Here is a 25,974-nt window from a genome sequence, read left to right as displayed (position 1 = left end):
TGAGGTGGGATTTATTGTGTCCCTTTTGTCAGACAGAGTGTTGGAGTGGGCTACACCGCTGTGGGAGCGTGGCGATCATGTGGTGCAGAGTGCTCCGCTGTTCCTGAGCACTCTGAAACAGGTCTTTTTAGGACCTCGAGTCACCCATGACATGGCACTCCAACTGCTGGCATTAACTCAGGGTGAGTCCTTGGTCAGCCAATTTGCCGTCCACTTCCGTACTTTAGCTTCTGAGCTGGAGTGGTCGGATAAAGCCCTTATCCCCATATTTTGGAGGGGGCTGGCTGGTCACGTTAAGGACGGTCTGGCCACTAGGGAGATTCCTGCCACACTGGAGGAGTTAATATCTGTCTCTACTCGTATTGACCTCCGTTTTAACGAGCGGAGGTTAGAGCGAGCTCAGTGTAGGCAGAGGTTTCGGCTGGCTCCCACCTTTGCCTGGAATCTCCGGTCCTGGTTCCTGAGTCACATGAGGCCATGGAAGTGTCACATGAGGGATCTAAGTCCCGGACCGCTTGTGCACACAAGGTCTGTCATGTTTGCCAGCAGTCAGGACATCTTGCCACCAGATGTCCCCAGCAGTCGAGGAAACGTCAGCATCTAGTGGTAGTAGGTGGAGGTACACTAGACACGGCAACATTTGCCTCAAAATTGTCCTTTAAGGGGACAATAATTATTGGCTCATCCTCCCACTCGGTAGAGCTCTGCGTGGATTCTGGGGCGGAGGGCAATTTTATGTCTTCAGCCTTCGCCCAACGTCACGCAATACCTCTGGTTATGCTAGCTCAACCAGTAACGGTACGAGTGGTAAATGGGTCGACACTGCCCTCACAGATAACACACCAGACCATCCCTCTTACTCTGTCCATGTCACCATCCCATCAGATTATATCTCTGCTCGTCATTCCTGAGGGAATTGATGAGGTCCTGTTGGGGATTCCATGGCTACGGTACCACTCTCCTCATATCGAGTGGTCCTCAGGCAGAATTTTGGGTTGGGGTGAATCTTGTGGGGGTAGGTGTCAGAGGGAGTGCGTTCAGGTTGCTACAACAGAGGTACCCACAGATCTATCCTCTCTCCCCAAGCAATATTGGTCTTATGCAGACATGTTCTCCAAAAAGGCAGCAGAGACTCTTCCGCCCCATCGCCCCTATGACTGTCCTATTGATCTCTTGCCTGGTGCTGAGCCTCCCCGGGGTCGAGTTTATCCGTTATCTCTCCCGGAGATGGAGGCAATGTCTCAGTACATTCAAGAGAATCTGGCAAGAGGGTTCATCAGGAAGTCAGTGTCACCTGCTGGGGCGGGGTTCTTCTTCATCCAGAAGAAGAGTGGGGAACTGTGTCCATGCATAGACTACAGGGGTCTTAACGCCATCACCGTTAAAAATAAGTATCCTTTGCCCTTGATATCTGAGCTCTTCGATAGGCTTTGGGGAGCAAGGGTGTTCACTAAACTAGATCTGCGGGGTGCTTATAACCTGATTCGCATCCGTGAGGGGGACGAATGGAAGCAGGTTTTCCTGCACGGTGGACCCTGGGCTGCAAACGCATATATTATAATAAAGTCTCTATATCCATTTGGTGCTTTCCGCTAGCCCTAACAGAGACATACTGCAGGATGGGCTGTATAAGGTTGAAAGGAGAGATAAATGGCAGGGTAGGTCTTTAAATACAAGGGACAGAAGGGCTCTGCATAGAAGAGATTAGTTGAGCTTTGTATGATGTCTTATGCTAAGAGATCAATTATGTAAAACTACACATTGCTCTCTTGATGCATATGACAGAGGAATATCTTCTGCTATATGCATCAATAGAGCAATGCTTGCAGTTTCACAAAACTGATCTACTGGCAGCAGGGAACAAACAACAGCTCCACTCTGTCATGGCAGAGGACTCCAGGAGGAGAATTGAGAACCAGGTAATGATGTAAAATCACACAGTCACTGATGTGGATGGTAGAAAATAAAATCTAGTAACAAAATACTAACTGGCACTAACAAATCAGAAAACTGGTGTGCACAGGTACGAGCTAACAGTAGCCATCACTGTACATAACAAACAATTAAAGTTGCACTATGTAGTGCTAAAGCATGTAAATATGAAATATACACTACTGTTCAAAAACTTAGGGTCACCGAGACAATTTTGTGTTTTCCATGAAAACTCATACTTTTATTAATCAAATGAGTTGCCAAATGAATGGAAAATCTAGTCCAGACATTTACAAGGTTCGAAAAAAAGATTTTTATTTGAAATAATAATTTTCTCCTTCAAACTTTGTTTTCATCAAAAAATGCTCCCTTTGCAGCAATTACAGCATTGCAGACCTTTGCAATTCTAGGAGTTCATTTGCTGAGGTAATCTGGAGAAATTTCACCCCATGCATCCAGAAGCCCCTTCCACAAGTTGGTTTGGCTTGATTGGCACTTTTTGCGCACCATACGGTCAAGCTGCTCCCACAATAGCTCAATCGAGTTGAGATCTGGTGACTGCGCTGGCCACTCCATTACAGATAGAATACCAGCTGCCTTCTTCTTCCCTAAATAGTTCGTGCATAATTTGGAGGTGTGCTTTGGGTCATTGCCCTATTGTAGGATGAAATTGGCTCCAATCAAGCGCTGTCCACAGGGTATGGCACGGCATTGCAAAATGGAGTGATAGCCTTCCTTATTCAAAATCCCCTTTACCTTGTACAAATCTCCCTCTTTACCAGCACCAAAGCAACCCCAGACCATCACATTACCTTCACCATGCTTGATAGATGGTGTCAGGAACTCTTCCAGCATCTTTTCAGTTGTTCTGAGTCTCACAAAGGTTCTTCTGTGTGATCCAAACACCTCAAACTTGGATTCGTCTGACCATAACCCTTTTTTCCAATCTTCCTTTGTCCAATGTCTGTGTTCTTTTGCCCATATTAATCTTTTCCTTTTATTAGCCAATTTCAGATATTGGTTTTTCTTTGCCACTCTGCCCTGAGGGCCAGCATCCCGGAGTCGCCTCTTCACTGTAGACTTTGACAGTTGGGGACCTGTGAGGCGTCGATTTCTTAAACTACAGACTCTAATGTACTTGTCTTGTTGCTAAATTGTGCAGCGGGGCCTCCCACTTCTCTTTCTACTCTGGTTAGAGCCTGTTTGTGCTCTCCTCTGAAGGGAGTAGTACACACCGTTGTAGGAAGTCTTCAGTTTCTTGGCAATTTCTCGCATGGAATAGCCTTCATTTCTAAGAACAAGAATAGACTGTTGAGTTTCACACTAAAGTTCTTTTTTTCTGGCCATTTTGAGAGTTTAATGGAACCAACAAATATAATGCTTCAGATTCTCAACTAGCTGAAAGGAAGGTCAAGGTCAGGTTTATAGATTCTCTAATCAGCCAAACTGTTTTCAGCTGTGCTAACATATTTGCACAAGGGTTTTCAAGGGTATTCTAACCATCCATTAGCCTTCTAACACAGTTAGCAAACACAATGTACCACAAGAACACTGGAGTAATGATTGTTGGAAATGGGCCTCTATACACCTATGAAGATATTGCATTACAAACCAGGCGTTTGCTGCTAAAATAGTAATTTACCACATTAACAATGTATAGAGTGTATTTCTGAATCATTTAATGTTAACTTCATTGGAAAAAACTGTGCTTTTCTTTCAAAAATAAGGACATTTCTAAGTGACACTAAACTGAAGGGTAGTGTATGAAATATGAATAACATTACTGCTCCAGATAATAAGAAAAAATGAAGATACTTAGCACATAATTTGGCCAATTCATGCATGCCCATCAGCCAAGGCCAATGGAAACATAGGGGGCTTCCACGTTACTGGTAATACAAAGGCTCTGGACAAGCGCTATGGCTCCTCACTCAATAAAAAAATCCAGTGATTTCTCCCAAAACTTAATGCTCCCTTCCCTTCTGAGTCATAGTGTGCCTAAACCGCATTTAGCGTTGAGAGTATGCATTTCTGCAGCAATGAGAGCCTGCTTAATTTACGGGTGCATGTCTTCAGAAGCATGAGCTGGGCACTACAATGCGCTTTGCAATGTACAGGCACTACAATGTATAGGCACCACACACCACAATAGCAGCTTTACAATTTTCACTCATCAAGATCCACTGCTGATTTTTTCTGGAAAACACCCATGGAGTAAAATCATCCCTACACCTGTAGATAAATTCCCAAAGGGGTGTAATTTCCAAAATGGGGTCACTTGAGGGGGGTATTTTGCTATTCTAGCCCTTAGGGGCTCTGTATATGGAATCCACAAACTATTCTAGGAAAATTGCGCTTCATCCTTCACGAGTCTCATCGTCTGACTAAGCAGTACAGGATTTATAAAAAACTAGATGGTGGCCCGATTCTAATGCATCGGGTATTCTAGAATATGTATGTAGTTTATTTATGAAGATTTTAGAATAATACATTGAATACCCAGGATTCGGCCAACCGCGCCGTGGTTCAAATCCCACGCCAATTCGCGGCCGGACTGCGCCTGTCGCTGATTGTTCGCGGCCAGCTACATAGTATATAGCACAGCCACGTAGTATATAACAGCCCACGTAGTAAATAGCACAGCCACGTAATATATAGCACAGCCACGTAGTATATAGCACAGCCACGTAGTATATTGCACAGCCACGTAGTAGTATATAGCACAGCCCACAGAGTATATAGCACAGCCCACGGAGTATATAGCACAGCCACGTAGTATATAACACAGCACACAGAGTATACAGCACAGCCACGTAGTATATAACACAGCACACAGAGTATATAGCACAGCCCACAAAGTGTATAACAGCCCGCATAGCATATAACACAGCCACGTAGTTTATAACAGCCCACGTAGCATATAACACAGCTCACATAGTATATAACAGCCCACGCACGCAGTATATGACACAGCCCACGTAGTGTATAACACAGCCCACGTAGTATATAACAGCCCACGTAGTGTATAACACAGCCCACGTAGTATATAGCACAGCCCACGTAGTATATAGCACAGCCCATGTAGTGTATAACACAGCCACGTAGTATATAGCACAGCCCACGTAGTATATAGCACAGCCACGTTGTATATTGCACAGCCACGTAGTATATTGCACAGCCCACGTAGTATATTGCACAGTCCACGTAGTATATTGCACAGCCCACATAGTATATTGCACAGCCCATGTAGTATATTGCACAGCCCATGAAGTATATAGCAATGTGGGCATCATATCCCTGTTAAAAAAATAATTAAAATAAAAAATAGTTATATACTCACCTTCCATTGGCCCCCGGATCCAGGCGAGGCGTTTACCGACGCTCCTCGCGCGCTTCGGTCCCAAGAGTGCATTGCAGTCTCGCGAGATGATGATGTAGCGGTCTCGCGAGACTGCTACGTCATCATCTCGCGAGATCTCAATGCATGGAGCGGTCACCGGAACGTTGCGAGGAGTGGGAAAGGCCTGTTCTGGATCCAAGGGGCCGACAGACGGTGAGTATATAACTATTTTTTATTTTTTTATTATTTTTAACATTAGATCTTTTTACTATTGATGCTGCATAGGCAGCATCAATAGTAAAAAGTCGGTCACACAGGGTTAATAACAGCGCTAACGGAGTGCGTTACACCGCGGCATAACGCGGTCCGTTAACGCTGCCATTAACCCTGTGTGAGTGCAGACTGGAGGGGAGTATGGAGCGGGCACTGACTGCTGGGAGTACGGAGCGGCCATTTTGCCGCCGGACTGTGTCGCTGATTGGTTGTGGCTGTTTTGCAGCGACCAATCAGCGACTCGGGATTTCCGTGACAGACAGACAGACAGAAAGACGGAAGTGACCCTTAGACGAATAGTAGGTTATAGAGGCAATAAAGTATATGTATGATAGAAACCCAAAATGGCCCCGGTCAGGAAGGGGGGGGAGGGGTAAATGCCCAGGTCATGAACTGGTTAATGACTTGCATTCTACATCAAAGTAATTTCTTTCAATTTAAGGAGGATTTCATATTTTTTGGAGAAATGTAACATTTTTTGATGGTGCTGATTTATTTTTTGAGGGAGCTTATGTCTTATATCTTTTTGTGCAGTGAAATGATTCTTTGAACTCAATAGTAATATAAATTGTACCACACATTTAGGTTCATGGTGTGTAAGCGGCTTTTTTAGGGCCAGTGATATTTTTTCAAAACTTAACATGGACTTGGTATTGCTTTTTTTCCTGGAGTTTTCACCAATGGCTTCTCTGTGGAGCTTTAAAAACTCTGGAAAACAATACTTCTTAGGAACAAAAATACGATGGTGTGAGTGTATCTGATGGACAGCACATGGACCAAAATTATTCATTAGGCTGTTCTGGTGACAATTTTTCCACATAGACAGAATATCTGTGTGTAAAAAATGGCAGTATTCAGTAGTCTCTTATGTATTTTGAATGACACTCGCCTATTCAAGTCTATGGGTGCACAACAAAAAATGGACCCCATATAGATCAACCATATAACACACAACTTTTTTGGATACAGTGCAATTCTTAACACAGGAAATTGTATTTTGTCTTATAAAATGTATTAAAGGCTGGAGTATAACAAAGGTCATACGGATGGCATATGGATGACAATACATAAAAATCATAACTTTTTCACGATTTTTTGTACACGATCATATGAACTTAGCCTTACATATGTAAGAATTAGAAATCACATTCAAATCTAAGAAATAGCATTATAATTATATTTGACAACGTTAATGTTGTTTGCTTGATCATTTTTTTTAAAAGCAAACCGAAATGTTTAGGGGGAAAAAAAAGCAGAAAAGTAATATAAAATAAGAAAATACAAAAAATTAATTTCTTTTCTTTTTTTTTTCTTTTTTTTTAAATCTGCATGCATACTGAGACTTAAAATGTATTACATTACCTCATAATGGCATTTCCAGAAAAAAAGTACATATTAATGGCTATATGGAAGTACGCAAGTAACCATGGTTACAGTTGTGTACTCAGTAACATCTTTTATACAGCTGTGAATATTTGTTTTTGTGCCAGACCATCCGCAATTGTTCCCTTGTATTTCAGAAAAAAAGGGAAAATAATTTCTATAAAAGACGGATACACTTTTTACTATGTTGTTGCATAATATGCAGTCTTCACGTAATTATGTATTAGTCCACCAACTACCTATGCTAATGACGTCTAGGGTAATATGTGGCACTTGCACACTTGTGGGCGCAGAACTCAGTTCATTGCTATTTTTCAGAGTTTTTTGCTCAAATTAACCACACAATCATCATCTGAGGGCACCAATTTGGATAAAGAGGAAGCCCTCACACTCTTTTAACCATTTATAATGATGTAGTCACTGTTGACAGCAGCATCTAAGGGGTTAAGCAGATTTGGATGGTGCAAACACTGATCGTGGCTGATGCAGCAAGTTGTCAGCTATAGTGGACAGCTGCTGGATTGTCACTTGTATGGGGAGGATATTCTCTTATATCACAGGTCAGTTAAAAGACGTATTGGCGGTCATTAAGGGGTTAAAATCTGTTGTTTTTTTTTTACAGTACCGGCAAAAGCTATGAGATTTCAGAAATCTCGTGCACACCATTGTGTTATTCTCCTTGACTGAATTGGAAAACTGCTGCTTTTTTAATTCTGTAGCAGGTCAATTCTTCCAGCATTTTTACAGATTTTTTTTACCATAGAATTCAATGAAAAAATGCAAAAACGCTGCAAAAAACACAACCATGTGTTTTTGGGGAAACTTTAACTGTAAGAAAATGACTCAGATAACCTGCACCAAAAGAAAACGACAGAAAAATGCACAAAAAAACAGCAAAACATGTTTTTGTAAGCAGCTTCCTTACTGACAGGAGAGCAGGTTTTGCCCGCAGAAAAAAAAAAGCTGCAAAACGCAACATAACCTTAAGACATAAGATCGCACTCGAACCAATGTTAGTCTATAGGGCAGGGTACATGTCCAATTTTCTCCTTGGATAGTGTGTCTGAGGAAAAAATTGTTACATGTCCGAGTTTGATCTGGTATTCAGATTGCAATCGGCCTTGCAAGTCAATAAGTGCTTGAGAAACATTGGACTGCACTATCATGATATCTGAGTGCAGTCAGATTTCAGCAGCCTCATAGAATGGAGAAGATGGAGACATTTTTTCTCCGACTTCCCATCTGAGAGAATTGGAGCATTCTGTGATCTCACTCTGATCATTGTCTGACCATAGTCTGAATAATTGATCTAATTTTCTTGGATGACAAAACATACACTCGTATGCACCTGCCCTTATTGTGCTACTTTGCTCTTGTTTGCTATCCGTTTAGCAAAAACCTATATTTGATAATTATAGATGCTTGCTGCATGCGTGTAACTCTTGCTTTTTCATAAGAATCCCTAAATGCTCTGAGTTTAGACGACATACTTTGCATTATCATCTTTATATGCATGCTATATTGTGGAGAATCCACCACAAGGCTTTAGGCATTTCTCTGGTGCAAGCAATTACCTTCACAAGGCCGGGGTCACACTTGCAAGTTCAATGCGAGAAACTTGTGCCAGTCTTTCACGTCAAGTCCCGGCATGTAGAAATACATGCAGCCGCACATTCCAGTCTCGAGTGCCGGCGGCAGTGCCGGGACTTGGTGCGAGAGATTCTCACATTGAACTCGCAAGTGTGACCCCGGCCTAATTAGTCACATGCTTAGTGAAAGAAAGTTCACCTGTGTGCAATCTAAGTCTCACATGATCTGTCAGCATTTATACACATTTTCTGAAAGGCCATAGAGGCTGCGACACCATTAAGCAAGAAGTACCACTAACCAAACACCACCATGAAGACCAAGGAGATCTCCAAACAAGTCAGAGACACAGTTGTTGAGAAGTACAAGTCAGGGTTGGGTTATAAAAAAAATCCCAATCTCTGATGATCCCCTGGAGCATCATCAAATCCATTTGTCACGGAGTTGCTGTGATAGTATTTTTTGAGTGAAGAGCTGTAGTTTTTATTAGTATCATTTTAGGATACATGTTTTATTTTTACAATTTTTTCCAGGAACTTTTTTTGGAGGGGTTCAGTGGGGTGACCGAAAAATGCCATTTCTTGTACCTCTACTTTTTTTTCGCTTTATACCTTTTACCGTATGAGTTATTTTATATTTTCATAAGCTTTAAAGGGGTTGTCCAGGCCATTCATAAAAGTCTGCAGTCACTCTATTTGACTGTAGAATTGTGAATTCTCACATCGTGCACTGTGAGGATTCTCTCTTGTCAGCCATAAGACAAAGTGGTCACGTGATTGTAAGTAGGCGATATGCATACTCCCGACCACATTCCGACTAGATGTGTGCAGCCTCGCTAAATTCACATGTACTGAGCGAGACAGTGTAAGGCTAGTCGGAATGTGGCCAGAAGTATGCATATAGAATACTTGAAGTCACGTGACCACTCAGTTTCCCCACCAGCACAGGAGAATCGACACAGCGCGTTCTGTGCATGATATGAGGAGTCACATGTCTGCAGTCATATAGACTGACTGCAGACTTTTGTGAAAAGTCTGGACAACCCCTTTAACACAAATCTTTATTTTCAGATTAGAAAAAGGATATTGCAGTAAATAGTGAAATTAACTATGCTCTATGAAATCCAGTCACATGAGCTATAAGAGCACCAAGATGTTAGCAATGGAGGCTTTCAGAAGGTCCATGACTGCTTTGTTAATACATTAGCACTCCATAATTGCATAATTTGCACTCACTTAGAAACCATTTAAATGCAGCCATCAGAGATTGAAAGTGGGATCTAAATTGTTAAAGAGCAGCAATTGGAGCAAGTTCTGGTTGCTGTTGCTAGAGGCAGATGGCACCTGTATAGCACAGATATGCCTGCCACATACACTTGACCTGATGTACATCCCATATCAAAATGTGGTTAAACATTTTGCTGCTGTTTGTCTGGGACAGATATTACAGGATAGAGTTAGAGCAGGTGTGGGGAACCTCTCTCCCACAATGACTTTTCTGTGGCCTGGGCAGATTGCCAGGGACCATGGTGCTTAGGCTGGCAGCCGAAATCTAACCTCTAACTTACAACTGAAGTTCACAACTGAACGTTGCGTGCTCACATGCATTGAAGGATTACGTCCTCACGCTGGCCAGTGCGAGAGTGAGATTGTACTTTGTGGGCGGAGTTAGGAGATAATGCACCCCAGTCCCACAGAAGAAGAGAGCAGCGACAGGCCGACCCTCCCCCCGTGATGTCTATGCTCCCAGCCCTCCCCAGTGATATACAGGGCCCCAGTCATCTCCAGTGATATATAGGGCCCTAGCCCTCCCTAGTGAAATATAGAGCCCCAGCCCTCCCCAGTGATATGATATATAGGGCCCCCCTCCTCAGTGATGTATATGACCCCCAACCCTACCCAGTGATGTATATGCCCCCAGCCCTCTCAATAATGTATATGTGCCCCAGCCCTCTCCAGTGATGTATACGCCCCCAGCCCTCCCCAGTGATGTATATGCCTCCCAGCCCTCCCCAGTGATATATATGCCCCAGTGTTCTCCAGTGATGTATATGCCCCCAGCCACCGCCAACGAATGTATATGCCCCTAACCCTCCCCAGTAATGTATAAGTCCCCATAATACTAATGTATATGCCCCATCGTCTCTTGTGATGTTTACATACTGCAGCCCCAGCGTTTCCTGTGATATGTATATACTGCAATCCTAGCATCTCCTGTAATGAATATACAGCAGTCCCAGTGTTTCCTATGTGATGTATATACAGCAGTCCCACCGTCTCATGTGATTTTTATGCTTTACATAATTTATTATCACAAAGAGTAAACTACGTTCCAGAGACACACAATCCTAGAAAAGCAGTTGTGTAAAGCAACATGATCAATACCACCTAACATCCATCCATCACAGTTGGGGTGAGTTAATTAATTGTTTGACCAAATATCGAAGGGTAATTTTCAAGTTGATAATTTTGTGTGGCCCCGAGTGATGGTAGAAATATCCAAATGGCCTTGGCAGAAAAAAAGGTTCCCACCCCTACTTTAGAGGTTTCATGGTGTCTATGTCTAGACAGGTAAGACCTATTTAGTGGTCTGAGGAGGACCTTTGCTATAATATATTATATGTTGCACAGACAGGTCATATGTAACTGAATAAAACAAATTAGCTAAAAGCAGCAGTGCAGGGAGCACAGCAGATATGAGCTTTGATCTATGACCTTCTCGTGTTCTTCTGCAGAAACATTATATAAATATATAAGTAACATTTAATAAACTGGTTTTGCTTGCTATGATAAATGAAACTAGCCAGGGATGCTCATTGATGAGTAATCTAATTAATCTTTTCCTATACAGATTTCCCTACTGGATAGTTACATTTTAGAAGTGCAGGAATATTTTCCTCCCCAGCAGCTGACTGAGTGTTGCATAATACAGACAGAGGAGCTCATTCTACCACTAACAATGCACAATTACTCTGTAGCTGAACAGAACACGCTGTATTTTGGTACAAAATAAATTGGCATAGCGTTATCAGATTTCTTAAGTTGAAAAGTGTAAAATGTGTGTCATTTTCTACTACAGCTCCCAAAATATAACATTTCTAAATATAGCTGGTATTCCTTCAAATCTAGAAGTGATAGGTATGATGAGGTTAGATAAGTACTAGAAGTGTCTTGCCAGCACATAAAACAGATGGGAAGATACAGTAGAAGCCAGAAATTCCATTACACAGAGGAGAAAATACATAATTGGCATCTTCTGAAAAATGTTGCTTTCGGGAATATTGTATAATATTAAAACAAATTAATAGGTCCGACCTCTGATATGGGACTGGGCTTGAGTTCTCTATGCAATAGGTAGTGAAAAGGTGTCACTGTTGGAAAAAAGTCATCACCTATCCACATAGCTTATGGATTGACTGGATTTGGACCAATTGGGAGAGGGAGAAAGATTTATCGTTCTTTAAATGAAGCAACAGTGCACATGCCTGATAGCTGCACAATTATTTCCTTATGGGACTGTTGGGGAAAAAATGAACATGGCATTCTCCAGCTCTACAGGGAATGAATGGTGTGGCAGTCATGCATGTACCCTGCCAATCCATTCTAACGTTGGTCTTTCTGTTGATTGGTCTGGGTCCCAGTTGTTGAACCCCACCGATTAGTCAACAAAGGATAAATGATAACTTGTTTTCACTGGAGAATCCCTTTAAGTAAGCTTTGCAGCACTTTCATTCTATTCTATAGACTATTGATATGCCCTTTAACTGATAATAAAGTATGGTAAGGGTTATAACAGGTGCCACGGATTTCCAGTAAAACAATTGGCAAAACTTTATGAAAATAAATGCTCACTAAGCCATAACATGAATATACTTTGAGCACTCAGACTTTAGTGGGTGCTGAGGATATAATGTAAGGTGTCTTGTTCATATAAACTCAGCAGCATTAGCAGAATATTTACATTTTTTATAAAAAATAATTTTTATGTTTTAAATTATTAAGACTGGAGAGTATCACATATCTCTAATTGTGCAGCCATTATATTATATATGTCGTTTTAAATGCTGCACAATTAGATATATTTAATGCCCTCCTGTCTTAATAATTTATCCTGTAATAATTGTTTTATAAACAATGCAAATATTCTGCTAATGCTGCTGAGTTTATATGAACAGGATAAAAAGTAATGACTCGTTTTACATTACGCCCTCAGCACCCACGAAAGTCCAAGTGTCCAAAGGGCATTCATGCTTTAGCAAGGGTTATAGTTCTATAATTTTCATCCATGTCCCCAAAAAGACTACAAAAGATTAATTCTTGCATGTTTGCCATTGCTAAATCATCTGTATCAAAAACACATGGCCCAATTGTGTAATCTTAGAATAAAGTACAGTATAAAACATGAACATTTGTATAAATACAATGTGAATTCCCTCGTAAGTGAATTTACTGCATGCTACCAACAAAGGTATTACAACTCATACTGTATGTGAGGCTGTGGCCTCTGATACAGCTAGGGGGCGCTGTTTGTTCTCCTCAGAATGTGCATGCAGACGGATGAAGTCCATAGGTGTGCATGAGAGTCACGGATTTCCGGTCCGGGTTTTCCAGGTGGCTGAAGGCCACAGGTTTGTGTGTGTTTAAAAACCCTGCAGTAAGGGGTATGGTGTGTCAGGTGCCTGGCCAGGTGAGGCCAGGTGTGCGAGGTGCACGTCAGTATCAGTCTGGTGTGTGCTGGTCTGCAGAGTGCTACACAGAGATGCAAGTCGTCCATGGTACTGGTCTCGGATGTGGACAGTCCTGTGCCCGGAGGTGGATGTCCTGTGCCCGAAGGAGTCGGATGTGGATGTCCTGTGCCCGAAAGAGGACTAGCATGTGTAATGAATGCAAACAGGTGGATATGGTGCCCGGCTGCTATCCGGAGGATATCCTGGACTGTGTACGGCTGTGTGAGTAAAGAGTCTGTAAAGAGACTGTGATACAGCGATGCAGGACACCCACAAGGACTAGTCAGAGGAGGGCTGGCATGTGTAGTGTCTGCAACATATGAGGCTGTGTGTATGGAGACGTATAGAGACTGTGAGATGGCGTGCGGTCGCCCAGGGAAACTGGACAAGGGAAGTCTGGCCTGTTTAGGGACCGCAAATCTAAAGCCATGTGAAATGTATTGCATTGAACCGGTATAAACTGGTCACTGATATTATCCACTGAAGTTATATGCATGTATGTGAATTGGACTTTAATGCTGTGAAGAAACACATTAAAAGAGACTTTTGTGTTTGAATTTGTGGGTCACTGCTTCTTCACTGCGTACGAAGCTACTGCAGCCTTGCATGTACTTGTGAAGTGAATTGTCTCCCTGTGAACAGTCCAAGTATATTTATCTTTTGACAAAATGGATTTTTGCATTTATGAGGATTTTTCTTCTGGAGCACAATGTTCACAGAGATTCCCTGGAAAAAAAATACAGAACTCTGAATGTCCTGTTATTTTTCCCTAGCAACATGTAAACTTTGTTATGGTTTTTGAACTGGCAAAAGTTGTAAGAATCCAGCATGAAGGAAATACTGGAAGTTCAACAGATTTAAAAACTGTGAAGAAGCCAATTTAATAGCTGTAATTCATTCTGTTCCCCAATAAAAGTATTGTTACTGGGTACATTTTGATCATACACAGAGTGATAGAGAAAACATGTCCAAACACGAGTATACCTTGATGAAGCTATAGGAATATTAAAGCTCTCTACCAAGGAGTGTTAGATGGACCTAAATTGTGCAGAAGTTTATTTCTTGAAGAAACATCAAGAACTGTATATTATATCTATTAACCCCTTTACCCCCTAGCCTGTTTTCATCTTCCAGACCATGCCAAATTTTATGATTCTAGCTAGTGTCAATTTATGTTGTAATAACTCTGGAACGCTTCAACGGATCCCATTGATTCACAATAAATACTATTTGCGTTTGTTTACAAAAATATTGAAAATGTGAAAATTTTGCAATTTTCAATTTTTATGCCCTTAAACCAGATAATTATTATAATAATATTTGAAGTGACTTTGAGGGGCCTATGGGACAGAAACAACCCAAAAATGACACTATTTTAAAAACTGCACCCCTCAAAGTGCTCAAAACCACATTCAATAAGTTTATTAACCCTTTATGTGCTTCACAGGAATTAGAGCATCGTGCAAGTAAATTAGCATTTAAATTTTTCCTACAAAAATGTTGCTTTTTCCTCAAATTTTTCTTTTTCACAAGTGTAAAAGAACAAACCAGACCACATGATTTGTTGGGCAATTTCTCCTGAGTACACAGATACCCCATATGTGCTGGCAAACTACTATTTGGGCACAAGGCAGAGCTTGTAAGGGAAGCAGCGTCAACTGAATTCTAGAGTGCAATTTTGGCTGGAATAGATTGCGGATGCCATGTCACATTTGAAGAGCCCCTGACATGCCACAACAGCAGAAACCCCCAGACGTAACCCAATTTTGGGATCTACACCTCTTAAGGAATTCATCTACGGGTGTAGTGAGCATTTTTAACAATCAGGCAATTCAAAGATTTGTATAAAATTGTACTGACTAAATGGGAAATTACCATTTTTTCCGCTAAAATGTTGCTTTGGCTCCAAGTTAATTAACTTATAGATATACAATAGATGGTACAATTTGCTACGCAATTTCTCCTGAGTACACCAATACCCATATGTGCTTGAAAATTACTTTTGAGCCACAGTGCAACGATCAGAAGGGTAGAAGCGCCATATTGGAGTTAAGATTCTGCTGAAATGGTTTGAGAGTGCCATGTCACACTGGCAGAGCCCCTGAGGAGCCAGAACAACAACCTTTGTGACTCTATTTTACAAACTACAAACCCCATTGAATTCATCTAGGGGTGCAGTGATCATATTAACACCACATGTGCCTCACAGAATTTTATACCATTGAGCAGTGAAGAAAGAATAAATTACATTTTTACCACTAAAATGTTGTTTCAGCCCCAAGTTTTAAATTTTTATAAGGGCTAATAGGAAAAATGGACCTCAGTTTGCTTTGTAATTTCTCCTGAGTGCACCAATACCCTACATGTCATTGGGAAATACTTTTCAGGCACAGTGGAAAGCTCAGAAAGGAAGGAGTGCTATATCGTAGTATAGATTTTTCTCTAATAGTTTGCGGGTGCCATTACCCAATATAAGAGCCCCTGAGGTACCAGAACAGCAGAACCTCCCCTTTAAGTGACCCTATTTTACAAATTACCTCTCTCAATAAATTCATCTAACAGCGCAGTGATGATATTAACACCATGGATGTGTCACAGAATTTTATACCACTGTACAATGAAGAAAAAAATAAATACCGTATATACTCGAGTATAAGCCGACCCGAGTATAAGCCAAGGCATCTAATTTTGCCACAAAAAATGGGAACACTTATTGACTCGAGTATAAGTCTAGGGTGGGGAATGCAGCAGAAACTGATAAATGTAAAAAATAAAAATAGATACCAATAAAAGTAAAATTAATTGAGACATCAGTAGGCTAAATGTTTTTGAATATCCATTTTGAATCAGGAGCCCCATAAGATGCTCCATACAAAATATGCCCAATATAATGCTCCATAAAGTTCATGATGGGCCCCATAAAATGCTCCATACAAAAATATGCCCCACATAATGCTGCATAAAGATTAATGATGGCCCCATAAGATGCTCCATAGAAAAATATGCCCCATATAATGCTCCTTAAAGGTTAATGATCGCCCCATAAGATGTTCCATACAAAAATATGCCCAATATAATGCTTCATAAAAGATAGTGATGGCCCCATAAGATGCTCCATATCAAAATATGCCCCATATAATGCTGCACAAAGGTTATTGATGGCCCCATATGATGCTCCATATCAAAATATGCCCCATATAATGCTGCTGCTGCGATTATAAAAAAAGACACACTCACCTCTCGTCGCTGCCCGCTGGTCCTCAGTGTCACCGGCTCTCTGCAGTGTCTGTTCAGGCAGAGGGCATGCACTAATCATGTCATCGCGCGCTCTGAACTGAACGTCACAGCCAGAGGACCCGGAAGACAGCGCGGCGGTGGAATGAGGAAAGGTGAATATCGCATGGCTCACCCTCCCCCGTCCTACTCACCCTCCTGGCGCTGCATATCAGTCCCTGCATCTCGGGCACCGACATCTCTCTTCCTGTTCTAAGCGGTCAGTAATACCGCTCATTAAAGTAATGAATATGCACTCCACGCCTATGGGAGTGGAGACGAGTGCATATTCATTACTTTAATGAGCGGTACCACATGATAGCTCAGCACAGGAAGGAAGACAGGAAGAGAGATGATGGTGCCCAAGATGCAGGGACTGATATGCAGCGATAACACCAGGAGGGTGAGTAGGATGTCTTCTGCTCCCCACCCCCCCTTTCCCACCAGCAATGACTTGGGTATAAGCCGAGAGGGGTGTTTTCAGCACAAAAAAAGTGCTGAAAATCTCGGCTTACAAAAGTATATACGGTAAATATTTATTTTTATGCAGTTCACCGTGTGATAAAAGTAATAAGGCCACTTTATTCTTCCGGTCAGTACGATTACAGTGGAAGCACATTTCTATAATTTTTTTCACGTTTTGCAGCTTTTGCACAAACAATATTCTGAGAGCTATAGCTTTTTTATTTCTTCGCTGACAGAGCTGTCTGGTGGCTTGTTTTTGCAGAACAAGATGATGTTTTCAGCGATACTATTATATATAAAGTATACTGTTTGATCATGTTTCTCTATTCTTTGCTCTTGATTTTGTTAAAAAAAATTTTTTAACCTTTTTTACTTAGACCATTGCAAGGCCCGCATGATCGCTATGATGCAAGTTTGTCAAGTTGTGGGAACCCCTTCTTCATCAAATGTCATAAAAGCGTTAAGAGTAGTGATGAGCGAATATACTCATTGCTCCGGTTTTCCCGAGTACACTCGGGTGATCTCCGAGTATTTGTTAGTGCTAGGAGATTTAGTTTTCATCGCGGCAGTTGAATGATTTACAGCTATTAGCCAGCTTGATTACATGTGGGGATTCCCTAGCAACCAGACAACCCCCACATGTACTCAGCCTGGCTAATAGCTGTAAATCATTCAGCTGAGGTGATGAAAACTTAATCTCCGAACACCAACAAACAAATACTCGGAGGTCACCCGAGCGTACTCAGGAAAACCCGAGCAACGAGTACACTCGCTCATCACTAGTTAAGAGTCCCCATGGAGCTTTGACAATATAATAATAAGGTTATCCCCTTAACCCCTGGAGCTTTTTTCGGTTCTGTGTTTTCGTTTTTCGCTCCTCTTCTTCCCAGAGCCATAACTTTTTATTTTTCCTTCAATATGGCCATGAGAGGGCTTTTTTTTTTGTGGGACGAGTTGTACTTTTGAACGACACCATTGGTTTTACCATGTCATGTACTAGAAAACGGGAAAAAAATTCCAAGTGCGGTGAAATTGCAAAAAAAGTGCAATCCCACACTTGTTTCTTGTTTGGGTTTTTTACTAGGGGGGTGATTTTAAGTTTATTTTTTTATTTTTTCGGTTCTGTGTTTTCATTTTTCGCTCCTCTTCTTCCCAGAGCCATAACGTTTTTATTTTTCCTTCAATATGGCCATGTGAGGGCTTATTTTTTGCGGGATGAGTTGTACTTTTGAACGACACCATTGGTTTTACCATGACGTGTACTATAAAACAGGATAAAAATTCCAAGTGCGGTGAAATTGCAAAAAAAAGTGCAAACCCACACTTGTTTCTTGTTTGGCTTTTTTACTAGGGGGGTGATTTTAACTTAATTTTTTTATTTTTTTAATATTTTTAAAAACATTTTTTTTTTACTTTTAGCATGCTTCAATAGTCTCCACAGGAGACTAGAAGCTGCCACAACCCGATCGGCTCTGCTACATAGAGGCCATGTTCAGATCACCTCTATATAGCATACTCACTTGCTATGAGCACTGACCACTGGGTGGTGCTCACAGCAAGCCAGCACTGACAACAATACAGGTCTACAGGAGACCTCAGGTTCTCATGCCAACACACCGGTGACCCGCGATCACATGACGGGGGTCACTGATGTGCGTATTTCCGGCACGATTACCAGAAACGCGATTTAGGGTATGTGTCCATGATCAGGATGGCCGGCAGTATCGTCGGAGCGGCAAACCCGCTCGCCGCTAAGCCCCACCCCCTTCTGGGACGCGATGATGCCGGATGTGTTCATTGCACACATCCGGCATCATCGCACCCCACGCATAGGGCCCTGTGTTATTCCTTGTGGCGGCACTGCGTCGCCGCAAGGAACACGGACATGCTGCGATCTTAAAAGACACGCAGCATGTCCGGAGTCGCAGGGCCGACGGATGTGTGTTACCACGCATAGTGGAGACGGGATTTCATAAAATCCCCTCCACTATGCTGGAACATCTGGACGCTGCGTGTTTGACGCTGCGGCCCCACGCAGCGTTTCCTGAACGTGGACACATACCCTAAAATGCCGCTGTCAGAGTTTGACAGCAGCTTTTAACTGGATAATAGCCACGGGTGGATCGTGATTCCACCCGTGACTATTGCAGGCATATGTCAACTGTTCAAAACAGCTGACATGTCCCTGGAAACATGTGGGTTCACTGCCAGAGCCCACATCAAAGGGAGGGAGTCTGACATAGGCATAAATGTATGTATGTTGGAAAGGGGTTAAACAACACTGATAACTTCATCTCAAAGTGCCCCTTGTTTATGCAGTGATAGATTTCCATTTGCAAAGTGCCCTGAAAGTTTAAGGTGATTTGAGTAAGACTAGAGTCCTATATACACTGTGAGGCAGTGGGAGGGGAACCATATATGAGGGTCGTTATGTGTCCCCCAGCCTGCGCATAGAGGCATATTGAACCCGCTCAAGAGTATTGTAATTACAGCCATACCTGTGGTTACAATGCAAAATAAAACGGAGAGTGGAATTGGTCAAACTATTTGATCAATTCAGATTTAAGAAAACCTGTCATGGGCTTTTATTTTTGGAGAGATCTGCAGGATTGGTGATGGGATGGATCTCTCCCTCTACTCTGGGTTTTGGGAGTAGCCCATGTCCATGAAACCCAATTAAACTTTCAGTTTATCTTTGGGTGTGTCAGTGTGTTGTTTGCAAGCATCTGAGCAGGGAGCTCTGTACTGGACAGATCTGTGAGAAGACTGAACACAGGCCAGAGAAGGCAAAGCCATTGACGCACCCATGAGTGATACGGCGGTACAGTCAACCACGACAATGGGTTTTATACAAACTGTTAGGCCGGAGTCACACTACCGAATAACATGGACAAGTGCTATGCAATAAAACATCGCATAGCACTCTGCCCAGTGTTACTCTATGGGGTATCTCAGATCTGTGATTATTTTCTCATGCAGATTCACATGATAGAATACTGGCAGCATGCTACGATTGGCAGCAAGACTCGGCTCACTTGCATCCATTCGGTCACAGTGCATTTCCTGCTGACACAGGCAGCAAAGGAGATGGAGAAATTACTTTCTCCATCTCCTCTGCAGATGTGCACTGATCCTGTAATGAGAGAGTATCAGAACACAGAGCACTGGCACTCAGCTCCGGCTCGCAGCAGAGTAGGAGCTAAGGGTCATTAGCATATTGCATCGGACGCTCTCGCATTGGATATTATACGCTGGTGTGACTCCAGCCTTATAGACGACCCAGCTGCAATCCGGAGGATAAAGTTTGCCATTACTTTGTGAGTTTTTAAAATAAAGACATTTAAGTTCAACTTTCTTGGGTCACTGTCTCATTGCCGCACAGACACGAAAGCCGCAGCCTTACAGTGAAAACTTGTTCCAAATCTGGTAGCAGAAGAGGGCTGTTTTGTGACTATCCTGAAGATGTGTATATATTGTATGTGCTAAGGTATTTCAATGATATCCTCATAATGTGAAACAGCCAAATAAATAGTTCCGGGAATCTGTCATATTTGAGTATTTGTTTACATTAGAGATTGATGATTGAACCACAATATTTTTGGACCTGCTATTGACATCATGGACTGTTTTAAATAGTGTATTCAGTTGGGATAGTGAACACCCACTCTCCTATAAAGAAGGTAGTTCTTCTGTAGTGGAATTCTATGTGAATAGAAGACAATTAACAAGTAGACTTAGAAGGAGAGGACACCCTGGTATATCTGCAGTCAGCCTATCAAACTAAAGTAGCACCTAACAGATCCACCAATTAGACACAAACTACATTGTCAAAAATGTGCACCAGTTTACTAGGAAAATGGTAAAGCTTTAAGGCAAACTTCCCGAGCAAGAGGAAACCCTCATTGTCAAATATGTATTAGCTCATGGATCTGAATTACCTTCAGTTTCAAAAGTGGCTTGCTCATTGCCCTAAACCAGTCATTTTGACAACAGACTTAAAAAAAAATGGATACACTCTTTAATTACATGCCTAAAAACTAACATGTAGGTAGTTGCTAACTACGTGCTGATCTACCTGGGACCACCTCAAACTGGTCATTATCATCTGCTGCCAGCAATTCATCTGCTCCATGTCAACAGAACAGTCCTTCTACTTCCAGGCTGCTCTGTCAACAGAGTGTGACTGTTGGTGTCATGCTGACTGGGAGCCGACTTCTCTCAGTTAGGCAGCGGGGAACCGGTTGTCAATCAGCATGACATCGGCAGTCAAGGCCCATCAATCGAGCAGAGTAGAAGAGAAGCAGTTGCTCTGTTAATGTAGCATCAGTGGAAACCACTGAATAGTCAGCTTGAGCGGTCTATGACCATTCTGTAAAAGCAGAGACCTGTGCTGGGCACAACAGGCAGGTAGTTAGCAACTTCCTGCCTGTTGGTTTTTAGGCACATTGTAAAAAAAAGTAAATGATAACCATTTAATCGAAAAAAAAAGCCCAGTAATTTTTCAGCGTGAACTTTGTGAAACCTCTAGGCCTCAAATTTACATAATCTTACTCATTTTGTTAATGTACTTACCGTATGTTATTCATTTTATATAAAGATTACGATATATTTTAATGAATGGTAGCATTATGCCTGACATTGTCTCTATATATATTGATGTCTACAATTTCCCATGAATGAACTTCAAATTTCTTTCCCAAACACTTCACACAGTCATGTTCTATACATTAAGTTATAAGAAAGATGGCAATGAAAATTGGAATAATAGAAAAAGTTTCATCAATGCTTAGAAATCACCATTATACACTATGACTTGAAATATTATAGACACATACAAAACACCTACTGGAAAAGAAATGTCAACAATTATAAAATATGTTTTCTATTGTTGAATAAATAGGGAAACATACATATACTAAAAAACTGAATTACAAGAAATATTCCAAGACAACAAAAGGCTTTACTACACTATGAAGAAAGAAATTATTTCATTCTAGCTTTATTCATGCAAGACAAGATCATACTGGTAGAAACAAAAATCTAAGGCTGGCATGTATGAGCCATACATTTAATGTCTTTCATTAAAGATCTGCTTACACTTATGTGAATATAAATATATTGGCCTGCACTCTATGAGGCCGGTTTCACACGTCAGTGGCTCCGGTACGTGAGGTGACAGTTTCCTCACGTACCGGAGCCACTGACACACGTAGACCCATAAAAATCAATGCATCTGTGCAGATGTCATTGATTTTTTGCGGACCGTGTCTCCGTGTGCCAAACACGGAGACATGTCAGTGTTCGTGGGAGCGCACGTATTACACGGACCCATTAAAGTCAATGGGTCCGTGTAAAACACGGACCACACACGGACCTTCTCCGTGTGCAGTCCGTGTGCCGTGCAGGAGACAGCGCTACAGTAAGCGCTGTCCCCCCCCACTGGTGCTGAAGCCGCGATTCATATGTTCCCTGCAGCAGCGTTTGCTGCAGAGAAAATATGAATAATAGTGTTTAAAATAAAGATCTATGTGTCCCTCGCCATCCCACCCCCTGTGCGCCCCCCCCGCTGTTCAGAAAATACTCACCCGCTGCCACGTTGGCTGTCACTCCTTCCTCTCTGCCCCGCGCCTTCTACTGTATGCGGTCACGTGGGGCCGCTCATTTACAATCATGAATAGTCGGTTCCGCCCCTATGGGAGGTGGAGCCGCCTATTCATGACTGTAAATGATCGGCTCCACGTGACCGCATACAGGAGAAGATGGGGCCAGACCAGGAAGCCGCGACAGCCAACGTGGGAGCGGGTGAGTATTTTCTGAACAGCGGGGGGGCGCACAAGGGGTGGGAGGGCGGGGGACACATAGATCTTTATTTTAAACACTATTATTCATATTTTCTCTGCAGCAAACGCTGCTGCAGGGAACATATGAATCGCGGCTTCAGCACGATGTAGGGTACCACACGCGTGGGTACCACACGCTCCGTGTGGTACCCACTCGCCATACGGGCGGCACACGTGTGCCGCACGTATGGCCTACGTGAGTTCACAGGCACACGGACACGGATAACTCCAGTACCGATTTATTCCGGTACCGGAATTATCTGGACGTGTGGGACAGCCCTAATAAATCGGGGTGCTGGTGCGACTGACCATGAGGTCCAAATACCAGTATTATATTAAATCCACCGCACTCCCTAAGTGGAATATCTTATGCAGAAATTTAAAAGGATTCTTTTGAAAATGCTAATTTATTTAAAGGGCCACTGTCACCCCCCCCAGCCGTTATAAACTAAAAGAGCCACCTTGTGCAGCAGTAATGCTGCAGTCTAACAAGGTGGCTCTTTTAGTTTTTGATTCATTTATTACCTCAAAAAAGCGTTTTAAAAATTGGCCACACATACCAGATATTATACCTGGAGGCGGTCCGAAGCGTCCTGTATGAATCCCCCAACTGCCGTCACTCATCTCTTCAGGGCCGATGGTCCCCGCCCCCTGAGCGCTGTTATCGTCTGAAATCCGGCGCCTGCGCTGTGCGTGCCTGTCTGGGGCCTGCGCAGTGTTCATTGTCAGTGCGGCCACACTGTTGCTGAAGCCCCCACCCCGCACTGTTATTCATTATGCACAGTGTGGGGCTGGGGTTCCTGGGCATGCGCACTGCGCTGTTTAGACGCTCCCCAGCTCCGACGCTCCCCAGCTCCCCCGCCTTCCCAGGAACCCCAGCCCCGCACTGTGCGTAATGAATAACAGTGCGGGGCGGGGGCTTCAGCAACAGTGTGGCCGCACTGACAATGAACACTGTGCAGGCCCCAGGCAGGCACGCACAGCACAGGCGCCGGATTTCAGACGATAACAGCGCTCAGGGGGCGGGGACCATCGGCCCTGAAGAGATGAGTGACGGCAGTTGGGGGATTCATAGAGGACGATTCGGACCGCCTCCAGGTATAATATCTGGTATGTGTGGCCAATTTTTAAAACGCTTTTTTGAGGTAATAAATGAATCAAAAACTAAAAGAGCCACCTTGTTAGACTGCAGCATTACTGCTGCACAAGGTGGCTCTTTTAGTTTATAACGGCTGGGGGGGGGGTGACAGTGGCCCTTTAAGTAGACAAAAAGGGAAAACAAGTACATTGGACCAAACAGAAGGCAATTATTACACAATGTGCAAGCGACTCAGAATGATATGACGTTTCGACCCTCCCGGGTCTTACTCTAAGGTCGCACTGTAAACATAAAAACAATATATACATCTTGAGATAAACACGGCATAACAATAGATAAATACAAAATGGACAATAAACAATACACAAAGTTGTATAATACAGTATGTACAGTACGTTTAGCCTATGGCTGATATTCCCCAGGTGAGGACTGCTATGCAGAGTTATCGCTTCTTCAAAAAGGACTTTCTTTCTGCCCGACTCCAAGCTGGGATGATTTCCAACTTGAGAAAGAATTACAACGTTTCTTTCGGACAGTGAGACTTAAGACTCATTTCGGGACTAACAATGGCACCAGTGATAACCCCCCAGTACCACAAGGTATAACCGCCGCTCCAGGGATATCCATCACATCACTGGGATTACGTAATCCCAGCAATTTCCATCCACCTCGTAACTACCACGCTACAGAAACCTTCATTGAGTTAGTGGACCGTGAGGTGAAACAACTCTCGCACCAACAAAAACTTGGTCTGTTTCCAACACACCCTAACCTGACCCCAAGTGAGAAAAGGGCACTCAGGTCCCTAACTGAAAATAAGGGGATTATCGTTAAGCCGGCTGAGAAAGGTGGGGCCATTGTAGTTATGGACCGACATACATACTGCCAGGAAGTGTATAGACAACTGTCTGATACCGAAACATATCAGGTCATACCAAGGGACCCCACATTTGACATTGATCGGAAAATCAAACATCTGGTCAATTTACACCTTGACCGGAACACAATAGATCAAAAAACAGCTACCTTTTTGTCCAACCCCCATCCGATTACACCAGTGTTTTATGTTCTACCAAAAATACATAAATCACTTATCAACCCACCGGGGAGGCCCATCGTAGCCTCTACAGAATCAATCCTCTCACCCCTTTCTGTCTTCCTGGTGAAGATATTAACTCCTTTGGTCAGGACAACAATATCCTTTCTATTGGACACAGGGCACTTCTTAGCTATCCTTAAACAATTGGGAACGGTCCCCCCAATAGCCTATTGGTTACCTTAGATGTCAATAGTCTCTATACGTCTATTTCACACGACAAAGGAATTGAGGCCACTAAATCACTGCTGGAAGGGTCAGACCTTACACCAGACACGATCCAACTCTGTCTAGATCTTCTAAGTCTAGTTCTCTATGAGAATTTCTTCATGTATGAGGATACGTTCTACAACCAACAGAGGGGTACTGCAATGGGGTCAAACATGGCACCAGCCTCCGCTAATGCCTTCATGAATGACTTTGAGATCAAATATGTATTCACCAATTCACTATTTCAACAGAATGCTATCTGCTACCACAGATTCATTGATGACATATTCCTCATTTGGAAAGGCACAGCTACCACTCTGAATACATTCTACCTTTTTCTAAATTCTATCTATCCTGAATTACAATTCACAATCCATCAAGATAAAGACTCTGTTCCCTTTCTCGACACACTAGTAACCAAAAATGCATCAGGCCATCTTCAGACAGATCTGTTCTGTAAACCAACGGACTGCAATAGCCTGTTACACTATACTAGTTGTCATCCAAAAAGCACCAAAAATAGCATACCTTGCTCACAATTTAACAGGGTTACACGGATAGTTTCTAAAACCAATACAGTAACCACCAGACTTGAAACAATGGCACAGAAATTTCAGGAGAGGAGTTATCCACCTAAATTACTGGCTCAGGAAAAAACTCGTGCCCTCACTCCGCCTTCACCTCCTCCACCTATCCATACTAGAGAAAGGGTACCATTTGTGCACACGTACCACCCTCTTATGCCAAAAG

General features: G+C 42.6%; 1 protein-coding gene and 1 long non-coding RNA gene across 5 annotated transcripts in view; one reads left to right on the top strand and one right to left on the bottom strand.

Annotated features, from left to right (window-relative positions):
- The window catches only part of AIG1 (androgen induced 1), a 494,204-nt gene that overhangs the window by 132,503 nt on the left and 335,727 nt on the right, over positions 1 to 25,974 (bottom strand). The gene's annotated exons all lie outside the window — the stretch shown is intronic.
- LOC143807546 (uncharacterized) overlaps positions 1 to 25,974 on the top strand; it is a 33,037-nt gene that overhangs the window by 4,710 nt on the left and 2,353 nt on the right. The gene's annotated exons all lie outside the window — the stretch shown is intronic.

The sequence above is a fragment of the Ranitomeya variabilis genome, chromosome 2 (assembly GCF_051348905.1).
Source record: "Ranitomeya variabilis isolate aRanVar5 chromosome 2, aRanVar5.hap1, whole genome shotgun sequence".
Taxonomy (NCBI): Eukaryota; Metazoa; Chordata; class Amphibia; order Anura; family Dendrobatidae; genus Ranitomeya; species Ranitomeya variabilis.
Note: the sequence above shows the minus strand (reverse complement) of the source record. Positions and strands in the feature narration are given on the sequence as shown.